The sequence below is a fragment of the Solea solea genome, chromosome 1 (assembly GCF_958295425.1).
Source record: "Solea solea chromosome 1, fSolSol10.1, whole genome shotgun sequence".
Taxonomy (NCBI): Eukaryota; Metazoa; Chordata; class Actinopteri; order Pleuronectiformes; family Soleidae; genus Solea; species Solea solea.
Window position 1 is genome coordinate 37,948,611 of NC_081134.1, and position 12,957 is coordinate 37,961,567.

Consider the following 12,957-nt stretch of genomic DNA (forward strand, 5'->3'; position numbering starts at 1 on the left):
AGGCATGTGTTTGCTCTGGCAAGCGCCTTAATTGTGTCTGTGTTTACACAGAAAGACCACGCCACAGAAAACATTATTCTATCTTCTCATTTGTGCGCTCAGGAAGGATTTGATTGGGGGGAGGGGGGGGGCAAAGACGGTGGAGTGGAGGGAAGGCACGAGTGATTTGAAAAGTACAGACACCGACTCCAGACTTCATTTGTCTCTGCCACTGTTCCCATTGCAGCGGCGGTTTAATGAAATTAGGGCAAAAATGTTTTGTTACATTACGCTGCCATTTCCAATTATATTCCAGGGATCTTTGGTATCTCTGCTATCGACAAACATCGGCCCTTTTACCCAAGGCCACAGAGATAACTGCTCAAGTGACTCTAAGTAGTTTGAGTGCTATCAGATGCAGAAAAGAAAACCAGAATTATGAGATAAAGAGATTAAATTATGATCCACGCTGGCTGTCTTTAAGATTACACTGTTGTGATAGAGAGAGACACTTTGTCATCGTTTGTCAAACGCAGTCTTTTCTTGTGGTTGAATTTAACAATTAACAGAAAATATAATAATATACCAAGCAGGATAATTCATAATACAATCTTTTTCACACATACTCCGGTAATGGAAGCCGCATAAGCCTTTCCCAAAGGTATATTTATTTACGCCTCTCCTAAAAATATCACACTCACGCAGCAGCAGCAGCAGCAGCACACAGGCACAGAGCAGGATAAAATAACCTTATTCCTACAACACACACGCTCAAAGCCGTCTTTCTCCTCCTTCGTGACAAATGTTTGTCACGAGCCGACATCACAACCTCAAATCAGGAAAAAACGCAGCGAGCTGATAAAGAGAAGTTGTTTCAGCAGAGGCTCTAACTTGAGAGTTCCACGTCTCTCAAACTGCAACCGCGCTCTTACCTGGACCTAGGTGTCTCTGAGTCCTCGCAAAAAAAAAAAAAAACCCCACCACACTCTCTTTCCTTTATTCCGCCTCCACCTGCTGCAGCAGAAACAATGTCACTCCTTGTTATCGCAGCTCTATGTCACAGTCCAGAGCCATCCCTGACACAAAAAGGCTCGTCTGAGAAAACATTATTGTTATTCTGGAGCAGAATGGGAAGAGGGGGCTAGCAGGGGAACAGAGGCGCGCATTGTCTCTCCGAGCCGCAGCCCTGTTCCACTGTTGTTTCCTCCGCCAGGTCCTCCCTCCTCCCCGAGCAAGGGGAGCACAGCCAAATGACGGAAAGGTGATTCATCATTGGTCTACGACAGCTGCAAACTGGATTAGCCCTCCCCCAATCAACATGCAAAGCTGCTTAGCCAAGGTAAGCAGGAAGGGGTGGTGGTGGTGGTTTGGGGAGTTATGGGGGTGAAGGAGTGAAGGTAGGCAGTGAGGGGTGAGGGGTTGGGGGATATCAGGACGAGGGGGCAGCAGAGGGGTGGGTGCTTGCTTTCCTGCTGGAGGTAGCTTGCCGCTGGAAGGGAGATGGGACTTGTTGAGGATGGACAAGTCAAGCGTGACACCCCTAGCATCTTCAGCACATCTTTCATCTGCAATTGACACTATCTGAAATTTATCAGCACTCCCCATCCCAGCAAACTGACAGCTCCTAATGACCGTCAGGGTCTGCTCTCCGTGGGCCTGCCCCAGCCTGGGGCCATACAGCACAGCACAGCACTGCACAGCACAGATACACAACTTTCGACTTCACAGTCCATTCAGAATGGACAGGAAAGCAAAGAGAGAATAATGTACACACACTCACACACTCACACGGCAAAATGGATAAATCTTTTCTTTTCCTGTGGCAACATGAAAATTCATGCTTCTGTCTTTTTCTTTACGCACAGAGAGACACATAACTTACGCCTCTATGTCTGCATGTGGACACACACTGCACATCAGAGGGCCCCCACATCAACGCATACACACACACACACACACACACACTCACACATGCAGGGCACTTTAGAGGCCCCCGGATCAGTGGTGCATCTCAGACAATGAAGGAGACTGGAAACAAGAACACAGAGAGCATATGGAGCCACATATGTTTCCTATGACGCTACGAATGCCTCTATTACTCTCCTTTAGCTGACAGTTACATTTTCGCTGTCCACTCCCGCTCTGCTCGTCTCTCTCTCTCTCTCTCTGCAAACATCAAGCGGAGCCATATACTTGCATGACTATAACACTATATTTGACCCGACTCAAGCCCTCCACGGGAATACAGGGTCCAAAAAAGGTCAAAGGTATTCAACTGGTCATGAAAAAAGAGAGAAAAGAAATTAAAAGTGCTGGTATGATTTTTTTCAATAGCCGGCTGTTTACATGAGCCGCGGTAACCTGAGCTGCATGCATGGTCTTAAGTTTTTTGCTCTTCACACCAAGGCAAAGCTTTCATGAATACCATTCCGGCTTTACAATTCACTCTCTCTCTTCCACTGCTCATGGCACAGCCATCTTAGCCACCCCCCCAAAAAAAACCCATTACATTTAATTTTCACTTAAGAATCCACGGCCCACGAGCAGCAGTGCCTCCTCCTGGCATTTCACAATATTGAAATGTGCAGAGGGGATGTACAAGAAAAACAAAAGTACAACAAAATATAAATGGAAAGGAAAGTGGACAGAAGTAGGAGCCGTAAAAGACGAAAGAGAAACACATTTTGCCACAGAACATTAACAGCGATCACAGAGTTCAGGGGGGGGTTGTGGAGAGAGATCTGTGGTGGGTTGATGTGGGATAGAGTGTCTGTGTGTGTGTGTGTGTGTGTGTGTGTGTGTGTGGCTGGTTCCTCTGTTCAGCAGTGCAAGCCAGTGAAGCCATTACCATGCCGGTGTCTGAGCCAATGCCAGCAGGTGAAACCAGCCAGGTGAAAAGAGAGAGGAAGATGAGGAAGACGAGAAGGAGGAGGGGGATTTTAAAGCAAAACCAAGTCCTTTCTTCTGTCTTGCTAAATATTTATTGTTTAAAACAAACAAACAAAAAAAAAAGGTGACTGCAGTCAGCATCTTTGATGTGCTCCTTTAGTTCAACCTGAACCGCCGAGGTCTTTGAAGCCGACGAGAACAAAGCCGAGGCTGGATGAAGCGCTGGAAGTGTCATCAGGAGAGAAAAGAAAGAAGTGCCACAACACGCTTCACTTACGGTTGTTTGCAAGCCCTTTTGTTTCCCCTTTCCTTATTTCAAGATCTGCGTCTCCAAAGGTAAACACAGTCAGCCAAGCTTTTAGGATGCATCACCTCAGCATAACATGCAGGCTGTCTGACTTGGCACTAATCATTTGTCCTTTTGCTGCTGCCTGACTACAGAGGTGAGCGCTACCCACTTTATAATTGAACTGTGACATTCTTTGGTTTGTTTGAAAGTTCATTCTATTTATTTTCCTATTTTTAAGTTTAGTTTGACACAGTAATAAATAAGTGTGACAACGACAGAATTATCATCTTTGACAGTTCATTTTGTAGTATTTTTATTTTACAGACTAGGCGCGCCATGTGTTGTGAGTTACATCTTTTTGCAAAAACAATGCTCTGATCAAAAAAATGTAACTTTAAAAACAACTAATCCCCACTTAAGCTGGTCAGCTGAATACACATGGTGGCCCAGGAAAAATAAATCCACTCACAAAGAATGTAGATGCAGACAACAATTGGACACAGATGTGATTGGAATTAGGCACAGTTTGCAAAAAAAAAAAATGCTACACTTCACTGATGTGACTGGAGAAAAATGACGGCTGCCAGCGAGTGCAACATTGAAATGGGCTGGTGTCTTTTTTCTTTTTTTTTTTTTTACCCACGAACGTTACATCACTTAGAGGAGATAGCTATAGAATCTATAGAATGTGCGTTTCACAGTACACGCTCGGCGTCATTTTAGCACTAAAAAAATATAAATATGTTAAACAAAAATAAATAATAAAATAAATAAATAATTAAATAAAAATTCTAATTTCAAATTCTGAAAATTAAACACTTAATTATGCGCAGACGTGTTTGTGTGTTTGGCTGTAATTTGTCTCCCTCTCCCTCTCATTCAGTGCAGTGTGACACTGCGGTGCTCCAGCAATTCACTCCATGGCTACATTAAATCTGTTAATACCGTGCTCTTCAACCTTCAAAATTATTTCCAGAAGGCCAGCTCGCCTTTTTCTGGGGCCATCAAACAAGATTTAAGGTGCACATTTTTATCACAACCTGCCCACCACTGAGACCACCGCAGACCGATGGAGGCAACACAAAGATGAAAGAGGCAAATCTCGGGGACTAAATCACCTTAATACTTGCGACAAATTCTCTCTAAGACAGAGATGTGCTCCGTTTGAGGAACTGATTATCCACATCATTTATGTCATCGCTGCAGAGGCTCGTACTCATTTACAAAATAATTGTGTGTAAAGGTCTGCAGGCACATCAGCAATTTCTGCAACTCATTCCCTACACAAACACAATATGTGTTTAGACGTACAGCTCAGCAGCTTCCCAATTATCCCTGCTCGCCGTAAACACGGTGCCATTTACAAACAAACACACAAGTGGGGTATTAGTGACCGACAACCCCGTGATGACAATCATCAGAAACCTTTAAAGCTCATTTCCTGCTCTTTCAGCCACAACCTCCAGATCCAAACAGTGGCGTGTTCACAAAATAACACCCCCGCGGTATTTAGTAAACAAGCCCTGTTCACTACTCGTCCACTATGGGCTACTTAATAGGAGGTCACCCGTTTTCTTCTTCTTTCTTTCTCTTACTTCCCCCTCTCCCGTCTTCAGCCGAGTGAGGCAGGATCAATTAGCCCTCTGTGTCTTTCACCGTTTTCAATCTCCTCCCTGAGAGAATAGACCGAGGGGTTCGGCCCGGGCTAAACACATCCATACGGAAGGCATCAGGCCTTGGGCAAACAATGCCACCAACCACTCTTTCCTTTACACACTGCTGCTACACATGCATGAAGCTCCGCAGCGAGGCAGAGATAGAGACGCTGATCTCTCTCCCCCCCCTCCCCTCCCCGTGCAAAGCAAATACACAGTGCAAACAGCCCCAAATCAGCCTGCTCATTATCTGTTAATTGGATAAATAAGGTTATTGTGTGAGTGAATGGCTGCAGCAGGCCGCTCAAACACACACACACACTGTCATGTTTGTGTACACGGTGGAGCGAAGGCCACTCTGCAAAAGCAGTCTGTCTCGCTCCAGCCTTTCCTAACCTCTCCATTTCCTCCCTTTCATCTGCAAAAACACACACCTCTCTAAACACAGAGCGAGAAGTGCATGTGTTTGAAAATGACAAGATGAAAAAGGAAAGAAATCTAAATTTCAGGGATGAAACGCACCTCAAAACACACACACGTACACGTAGGATAATTCTGCGAGCTGCGACGACGGGGGAAGGCCCTGTGATCATGCACACAACATTAAACCAGAACATCCTTCAATTAGAGAGGGCGAGTGATTACAGCGGCTGAGTCATCTCCACTACACGTGAAACACTGGCGAGCGGAGAGGCAGCGCGGCCCCGGGAGCCGAGGCCTGTTGCCTTGGTCAGACACTGGGAGCCTCTCTCAGTTCTCCTCTCGCAGCATTCCTGGCCGCAGCAGATGGCATTAGATGTCAACTGCTTTAACTGTGTTAGGCTTTTTTTGTTTGTTCTGCCAGTCGACAAAAAAAAGAAGAGACTCCAGCATGTTTGTCCTTGTCTGATCATAAATGTAAATTACATGTTATAAAACAGGAAAGAGGGGAAATCTTAAAGTTAAAAAGTTTAAAATTTTAGTTTAATCACAAGAAAAGAAAATGAATATATTTTTTTATTATTATCATTATTATTATTATTATCATCAGTATAATATAGTAGAAGTGTGATATTATGATTATTTTAATTCTAACATGCCAAATATTTTAAACTAAATAATTATCTTTACATTAATGGAAAGTGGGTTTTATTTACTTTCACCAAAATTCAAAATAAACACTGGCTCATATAATATTTATATAATATAATATTTGCCTTAAATCTGCCACTAAACCCTTCTTTTATTATTTTGTCTCTATAGGCATGTAGTTTTAACATTTTACAATAATAAAGACGCTCTTGATGAGAAATAATAAAATAAAAAGCAAAAACAAACAAAAAAATTTGACATTATTGACAGGATAAATCCAGAAATGTAGCTACACTCCAAGCACTTTGTTGACATAAATGATCTGTATTATATCACAAATTAAAAGAAGACGCAAATTAACAAACACACACACACACACACACACACACACTCCAGACGTACTCAAAAATGAGAAAGATCGAGACGCAGATAAAAACATAAAAATGTCAATTTGAATTATACTCACTACAATTATGGTTGAATGCCAGTGTGTTTATCCCGTCTATTCTCTTCTTAAAAAAAAAAAAAGAAAAGAAAAAGAAAAGAAAATCTTCTTCAGACAGAGAATGTTCAGTCCACCAGAATGGACAGCGAGGTCTTTAAGTGAAACACTTCTTCTTCAGGTGTTTGGTCGAGTTCGCAGCACAATGAACGTAAACGACAAGACTACTTTTTCTTTTTCATTTTAGGCGGTGGAACCCATGGAGCCTTGCGCGCTATCTCAGGAGACCCAGTCCTAGTGAGAAAGAGAGTTGTCCGATTACTGCTTCAGGCAGTGACTAGTGAGTGTCTGAGGAAGAGGGAAAAAAAGAGAGAGGGAGAGAGAGAGAGAGAGAGAGAGCAAACGGAGAGGGTGGGAGGGAGAAAGGCAGTGAATGAGGGAGGGAGAGGGAGGCTGCCGCTGCTGCTGCCGCTGCTGCTGCTGCTGTTTGAAAAAGCAGAAAAAGTTGCTCAGTGCTCGCTCACAGGAAGACTTTGGGTCTGGAGGAGGCACGCGGGAGTTGTGCCTCACACCAGCTCCCCATATGTCATTCACTCACAGCTTTAAGCAATAGAGTCATCTCCAGACAATGAAATGGCAGATATGTCCACTGGAAGACCAGGCTCTGCTCACACACACACACACACACACACCCCGAGGGCCAACTCTTTTCTACCCCTTTCTCTCATGTTTTTGTCATCCCCCCCCACCACCACCACCACCACCACCACAAACCACTTTTTTTTTTTTTCATTCTTTTTGCTTTCTCCCGTGAGTCTTAGGTCACTGCTGGATTTCTCTCCGTCGCAGAGGAAGTCGAGAGACAAAACAAGGGTTCAGGTCATTAGCTTAGGTGACGGGGGGGGGGGGGGGGTTTTAACAACGGCCCGAGTGCCCCGGCTCTGTCCGTCTGCGCGGCAGCCTAGTGGAAGTCCTCCGTCAACACATACACACCGCGTCTGTGTGCAAGGTAATGAGTGCCTTCTGTCTGCTCCAGGTTATTATTTCAACTGTGCGAAGCTGCTAAATAAAGCCACGCGGCTACTGATGAGTTCAAACTGGTGATTTGTTTAAGCTGGTGATGAGGCCTGTGCAAAGTTTTTTTTGCCTTTTATATCCGTTCTGCATAATGAATGGTTGTGAGGGCAATGGACCATTTAAAATTGAATTTTCACATCATAAAAAACGGGAGGGCGAAACACCAACTGCGACGCTGAAAAATGATTGTCAAGGAAGAGGAAGCCATACATTTAGTGTGGTAAAGAGGTGCTGAAAGAAAAAGAACACCCATAGCTAAAAGAATAGTACACTGTGTGAGCCGAACGTCTATTATGCACCGCTTGTATATCTCCGTTACCTACTACTCACAGGGTGATGACAAGATATACAAATTTATCATGCGTTTAATGGAAAGAGCACAATCAAACGTGTTTGTACTGCGTGGCACATGTTTTTTCCATCAAAAAAAAAAAAAAAATGCCGATAAATGAGCCATTTACGCCTTGATCAGCTGCCGGGTTCACAACCCAAACTCCAAGCAGGTCAACGGTGAGCCACCTCTGTGCAGCAGTAGTCAACAAGGAGCTGACAGAAATAGATCAGTGCTGATTTAAATACACTGCAGAAATGATGCATGGGGACGAGCTGGAAATCCAAGCGCTGCCTCCTTTTCCTCACCAACAACCCACAGATGAATCCGCGGGCTTAAGTTTCAGTATCGGAGCATGAAATATATTGCACATTCACCAGGTAACAGATAACTCAATTGACTAATAGATGCTCGGGGACTCTCGAGTGACTATTTCTAATAGCGGCGGTGTTCACACAGCAGTGAGGTTTAGTGAATTAGTCCTTTGCCCAATAAGCAGATGTATAAAATTAGATGGAGATGTCATTTTGCAATGAAGTTATTTTCAAATTCCACGTCTTTATCCATGGCTGTTTATGTCACGATGACTCGAGTCAGATTTTTCATACTGATAGTCCTAACAGAGTAGTTTGTTTTGAATCAAGGCTTCACTTAACCTGGCAGCTGTACTATTGTTATGTTTGACAGTATAAGGGTTTGATTTCAACTCATTTTGAGCGTCATTAGGCCAAAACTAAAACATAACACTTATAAAGAGGCACAAAGACACCCCCCAAAAACATACGCAAGTTACGAGAAATAAGCTGCTACGATAAAAAAACCCTTGAGGTCGCGTCATGTGCCAAGTGGAAGCTTAACAAAAGATTCCCTGATAGTGTCCAACGCACATCAGCGCTAAAACGCCACTTGCCAAAAACTATATCAAGTAAGAAATTTGAGAAGTGGGCTAAGATTAAATGTGAAGCCGTTCTTTATTAAGGATTATCTTGATGGGACTCAGTGGTCTTCATGTGGGGCTTGCGAGGATGCCTGCCTGCAATTTAGAGTGAAGAGAGATCGGCACTATCTCCCACTGCCAACAGGTTATCCACTCAGCTTCTCACACACATGAAAATAGACTCACTTCGTCTAAACGGCTGATCACGGATCGGAGATAAAGAATGGCGCGGGTTAATGTACGTCTCACTGGAAGTCTCAAATGTTGCCCCCCCCCCCCCCAAAAAAAAAAACTCTGTGTCTCCTTAAAGGAGGACATGGAAGTAAAGTGAGTTTACTTATCTTGACAAAAGGCAACATAAACAGTGTGAAAGAAGCAGGAGCGGCGTGACAGGGAATCAAGGGGCACAGATGAAACAAAATGCCAACACCCTCAGTGACACAGTTGCAATATTTTCATATGCATATGCTGCAAATTTGTTTGGGTAGAGCTACTACAGTGTTTATACAATGTCACACACAGGAGGGAGGGGGGGGATCGAGTTCCTTTTTTTGACACAAGTCTCAGCAGAGCATTATACTTGAAATCTGAACTTGGGACAACTTTGGATAAAATAACAGGTTTTTTTATATATTTACACAGGCATTACCAGGTGAAGTGTTCACCTATTAACTAAAGGGAAAATAAATTATATATGTATAAAAAAAAGAACCCTCCTTCTAGCCTTCACAGCCGTGCTGCTGACACAAGTGGGACATTAAGTTTGCTGCATGGCAATTTGTCAAAGAGCTCTGTAAGTTGTTCAACGTGCATAGTTTCCTGTTGAAAATAACCAAGCGCCACGGAGTGACATGTGCTAGTTAAAGCAGAGCAGCAGTGATGACTCAGGGAAATTCAAGATCATTCTCAAAATTATTCCATTCCTCTTCCGTTCCCAACTGCTGGTGTTTTCATGTGCGCTCTGTAATATGGACTGAAAAAGCCACTTGCATAGCAACAGCGGCTGCTGCAGCATCGACAGCGAAAACAAAAAGGCAACCGACTTAATTTCAAGGCCAAGAAACATGTTAAGGTGATGTATTCCAGTTTATACAATATAACATTAACCCGTCCATTTAACCCGGGGCTTTCATTAAACTCCACAGAAAATCTTTGATGATGACAAGTTGCTGCCACAAAAGAAAAAACAACAACAACAAAAAAAAACCTTTGACAGCACAGACAGATCATTTTGAAATCACTCAAGGTAAATTAGTAGCAAGTCGAGTGCTTTCATGTGGGGAATAAAAGTTCCAAGTGAAGCCTGAATTCCTTATAAATAAACATCAGGTTGGCCCGCCTCGCCAAGAAACAGTGACAAAAGTAAACACAGAATACCTCAACCTGAAAATACACGAGCGCTTTCCCTTGACAGAAAAAGAGGAACAAAGGAAACGGCTAACCTCAGCGGACATCACCAAATGTAAATGAACAGCGTGACCCGACTGTTGCTTCCAAACAAAACAAAGGGGGACATGTTGTGAAATTTTTCTCATGGATCACAGAAAACATAGCAAGCACACATTAGCTTGCAAACTAAATATAAAACAACTAGTATTTAGTCAGAAAAAGGGCTCAGTAGGCACATTTATCTGTGAATGTACCTTGTGAGAAAAGTTGTACTTTATGACCAGTGAGGCACACCTGGGAAAAGTCTATGAGGACCCCGAAAATCCTCAGACAGACACTTTATTGCTCTCCGATGGCCCAAAAAAAGCCAAACAAGCACACTTTAGAGACCTATTACTCATAATGAGACATCACTATGGCTGGAAGTATCACCGCGGGCGTCACGCTCAGAATATATAGCCTGTTAAAGGATGAGGGAGAATAAAGAGTAAATTTGGACGAATAAGTCACTTAAAATGGCTCGTTTGATAGATATTTAGTTTGGTGCCTACCTTAGAATAACACTTACACTTCCATGTTAAACTGGGATCAATAAATATTTGGGTAAAGTAGACATCATCACATTTTACTCATCATTTGCGTATTTATTTGCAGTTTTGCAAACGTAAGAAACACTGAAGGTTTTGTTTGTTTTTAAGAGACGACTATAAAGTAAACAATGCAGTGACTCAGTGGCAGTTCTGCTGTAATGTGATTCTCAGTGGGCAAATCATTTTAAGGATTTTTTGTCAACACAAAGCTGTATTTGTGCCATGACTATAGCATTATTGTAGTAATGGCACTGATATATCAGATATAACAGCATTTATTACACAACAAACAGACTTTATTGGATTAAATTGATTAAATGTGTGACATAAACATAGAAGCAATGGTCGTTCAAAATGATAATATTCTGATTTGCTTTATTGTGAAAATCCTGCACAGTTTTTTTAGCAAATAAGACAACAATACATTAGGGCTGCATGGATTATTTGATTAATCGATTACTAAATGAATCGTCAACTGTTTTGATCATCAATTCATCGAACAAGCCCTCTAATTTTTCAGCTTCTTAAATGTGAATATTATGTTTTTTCTGCTCCATGAAACAAATAAATCATTAAAAATTAATCAATTTGGTTTGTTGACAAAACGAGACCTTTGAGAACACCATCATCTCCAGGTTTGGTAAACACCAATCAACATTTTCTCGACATTTTATGGACCAAAGAAGACGAATCACGAAAATAATCAACAGATTAATCTATTATGAAAAGTTCCTTGCACTTCTCTGACACTCAAACATCAAACACACACAAATCCCCAAAATCTGATAATTACACTTAAAGACAGAAACTCAACTTGCACTGCGCCCTAAAATACCAATATGATTGGTAATAAATTTTCAGCACCTCTCTAATGGCAGCATTTGTTGGGACTGCCTCAACTGTCCGGGGGTTGGCTTCTAACTTGCACAACCCAGGCGGCCAGAAATGTGGCACTCCCCGTCTCCTCCACAGCTGCCTGTCCAGTTGGGGCCTGGTCAGCGGAGCGCCGGGGCCCCGGGGACGAGCCGCTGATCAGCAGGCAGCGGGTCTGGCCCATGGGGATGGGGTTGGGACGGTGGTGGGGGTGTCATCACTGAGAACTTATGTTCACCACACCACCACCACCACCACCACCAACTCCCGGGGGATTAGAGTACAAAATGCAGAGGTTATAGACATAACTGCTGCCTTGCAACCCCACCCCCTCAGGCAGGCTCCCTGTTCCAGTCCCCCCCCCACACACACACACACTCCCCCGAGTAACAAACCAAACCCCCACTAGTCCAGCCACTGTGACATTTGTGAAGCCAGGAGTACACATAACAAAAACACATTAGGCAAATGTCCGGGGTCAAACGTCTGTTTGAATTGGACAGATGAAAGCCACTTTAGATTGGGTCCGTGCCATTCTGCTCAGTGACTGAATACAGTTACAAAAGAGGCAGTCCTGTGCGAGCCAGTTTGTCTCACTGGCAGAATATGCTTCCACATTCAAGCTCCGCTGCTGCCTTTGCCAAGGGATGATACAAAAGCACAGACAAGACTATTTAAGCCCGTGGGTATTACCAATCAGCCATCTATCCGACATAAATAAAACACAAATGCCTCAGACCGGAAAATAACTTATATTTAACCTACATTCACATTTGTTCCCCAAGAAGCAAGTGCAGGCAGACACAGCGGGGGCTATTTGCAGTGATAAATGGGCACTGCCATTGGACACCAGTTTTCAGTAACTTCTAACTCCTGGACAGACTTAACAGCTGGGCGTATCTGTCTGCCCCGAGCCTCCTTATGCATGTGCACTTAAAGAAGCGGAGGCTCGGATTATCCAGACACCAAATGTCACTCGTTTTATAGAACAGCGGGAAACATGCTGAGCTGCGCAATTTTTCACGGCCCAGAGGACAGTGCGAACTATTAACGGCTCGCCCAGCGAGTAGGTACCTCCGCTCGCGCTGGTGTCAAAGAGACACGAAAGCACGTCCAAAATAACCAGTGGGATAATCACGGTGCAAGACTGTGCAGGAGAGGTGCTGATGTATATATGCTAATACGTTAACCGCAAAGTACCTCATGGTGACTCCTGTGCATGCGTCTGGTACGTGTCGCTGCAGTCGTCGTGACTCAGGGAGACAACCTTTCATTTATTGTTTTCACTAGAGTACGAGTGCCGCACTATCAATATCCAGCGGACAGGAAGAGCTGTCCGAGTAACTCTGCATATGACAAAACAAAGGCGGCATCGTCCGAGTGAGGACGGCGCTAACACTGCCGCACGAAGCAGGAGGGATCAACAAACACATTA

At 43.5% G+C, this 12,957-nt stretch overlaps 1 protein-coding gene across 16 annotated transcripts in view; it reads right to left on the reverse strand.

The window, feature by feature from the left end:
• The window catches only part of eya1 (EYA transcriptional coactivator and phosphatase 1), a 63,135-nt gene that overhangs the window by 33,413 nt on the left and 16,765 nt on the right, over positions 1-12,957 (reverse strand). For 6 of the 16 annotated variants that reach the window (XM_058626563.1, XM_058626528.1, XM_058626497.1 and 3 more), the window contains exon 1: positions 6,350-6,640. The exons of 2 other annotated variants lie outside the window; for them this stretch is intronic. The gene's annotated coding sequence lies outside the window, so the exon portion shown is untranslated. Of the gene's footprint in view, positions 1-911; positions 1,654-6,349; positions 6,642-12,957 lie in introns of those variants that run through there. 8 more of the 16 variants (XM_058626553.1, XM_058626544.1, XM_058626535.1 and 5 more) reach the window with 4 other exon arrangements.